Source organism: Cebus imitator, unplaced genomic scaffold, assembly GCF_001604975.1.
Source record: "Cebus imitator isolate Cc_AM_T3 unplaced genomic scaffold, Cebus_imitator-1.0 Scaffold244, whole genome shotgun sequence".
In the NCBI taxonomy this organism is placed as follows: Eukaryota; Metazoa; Chordata; class Mammalia; order Primates; family Cebidae; genus Cebus; species Cebus imitator.
This window is the reverse complement of record NW_016107559.1, coordinates 1,795,038-1,797,137: the sequence shown is the minus strand read 5'-3', so window position 1 is coordinate 1,797,137 and position 2,100 is coordinate 1,795,038. Positions and strand designations below refer to the sequence as shown.

Sequence of the window (2,100 nt, the reverse complement as noted above, 5' to 3'; positions counted from 1 at the left end):
ATATGCACAGTTCAGTAATGTTAAGTGTATTTACATTTTTGTGAAACATCCACTAGGCTTATATTTAAGCCTTTTTGAGGTATAATTGATCTATAAAAAATCTGTACATATTTAATGTATACAATTTGATGGTTTAGATTGTGTGCATCCACCCATGAAACCACTATCACAATCAAAGTAATAAACATCCATCACTGTATTAGTCTGTTTTCATGCTGCTGATAAAGACTTACCTGAGACTGGAAAGAAAAAGAGGCTTAATTGGACTTATAGTTCCACATGGCTGGGGAGGCTTCAGAATCATGGCAGGAGGTAAAAGGCACTTCCTAGATGGTGGCAGCAAGAGAAAGTGAGGAAGAAGCAAAAGTGGAAACCCCTGATAAACCCATCAGATCTCATGAGACTGTTTCACTGTCACGAGAATAGCAGGGGAAGACTGGCCCCCATGATTCAATTACCTCCCCCTGGGTCCCTCCCACAACATGTGGGAATTCTAAGAGAGACAATTCAAGATGAGATTTGGGTGGGGACACAGCCAAACCATATCAATCACGTCCAAAAGTTTTCTTGTGTCCTCTATGCTTTTTTTTTTAATTAAGAAAATATGGAATGCTTCATGAATTTGCATGTCATCCCTGAGTAGGGACCAGGCTGATCTCTGTATCATTCCTATTTTAGTGTATGTGCTGCTGAAGCAAGCGTTCCAACCTTTTTTTTTTTTGTGGTAAGAGCACTTAACGTGAGATTTACCTTCTCGACAAAATGTTTAAGTTTACAATACAGTATTGTTAACTATAGGCACTGTGTTGCACAGCAGATCCCTAGAACTTATTTATGTTGCATATAAAATGTTGCAGCCGTTATGGAAAACGATATGGAGATTCCTCAAAAAATTAAAAAATAAAACTATCATAGTACCAGTAGCCTCACTTCTGGCTATATATCCAAAACGTTCGAAATCAGGATCTTGAAGAGATATTTGCCCTCCTATGTTTATTGCAGCATTATTCACTGTCTTAGTTTATTTTCTGCTGCTATAGCAAAATACCACAGACTACATATTTTATAAAGGAAAGACATTTACTTCTCACAGTTCTGGAGACTGCGAATTCCAAGAGCATGGTGCCAGTGTCTGGCCAGGGTTATCATATGGTAGGAGGTATAACATAGTGAGTGAACATACAAGACAGAGAGAGAAATGAGCTGAACCCATCTTTTTTACCAGGTCTCCTTTGACAACTAACCCACTCTCATGATAACACTATTAATTCATACATGAGGGCAGAGACCTCATGACCTCATCATCTCTTAAAGGTCTTGCCTTTCAATACTGTTACAACAACAGTTAAATTTCAACAAGAATTTTGGCAGGTACATTCAAACCATAGCACTCATAGTGGCCAATATATGGAAATGACCTTAATGTCTGTTGATAAATGAATGGATAAAGAAAATATGGTAAATGCACACAATGGAATATTTTTCAGCCAGTAAAAAAAGAAAGAAATCTTTCATATGCAACAACATGGATAAACCTGTAAGACATTATGCCAAGTGAAATAAAGCAATCACAGGACAGATATTGTATCATTCCAGCTCTAACTCTTATTAGCTGTGTGATTTTTGAACCTAAGTTATTACAGCTGTAAAATAGGAATGATACTCCTGCCATAAGAAGGTTACTGAGACTACACCATCAGAACATTGAACTACGCACTGTGTTTGCACTGAATCTGTCTTAGAAAAGTCATTCTGTGAAATGTTGGTTGTTGGTTGCACCACAAAGCCTCCTACTCCATATTCCTCTGGGGATTAGCAGGCCAAGGTTTGGCCATTGAAATGGCAAATTGGTTTCCAAATATATTGTTTCCAGGAAAATTATCTTTTCAAAACAGTTTATGGTGTTTCATGTCTCGCAAACCACAGAGTTTATTGTTCATCATTTCTGTTTCACAAGAAGTGCTCTTTTTCTTTTTTAATATTTTAATGTATTCCAAGAAAAATGAAAGATGTTTCCATCACAGTTAAAAAAAAATCATCTTTGAATTCTAGAGGTGGTCAAACTTAATGAGATACAGGCAGCTAGAAAACTTTTATTCA

General features: G+C 36.8%; 1 pseudogene; it reads right to left on the bottom strand.

The window, feature by feature from the left end:
- Positions 1 to 598: 598 nt before the first annotated feature.
- On the bottom strand, positions 599 to 698 carry LOC119466960 (annotated as a pseudogene).
- Between the last annotated feature and the right edge of the window lie 1,402 nt (positions 699 to 2,100).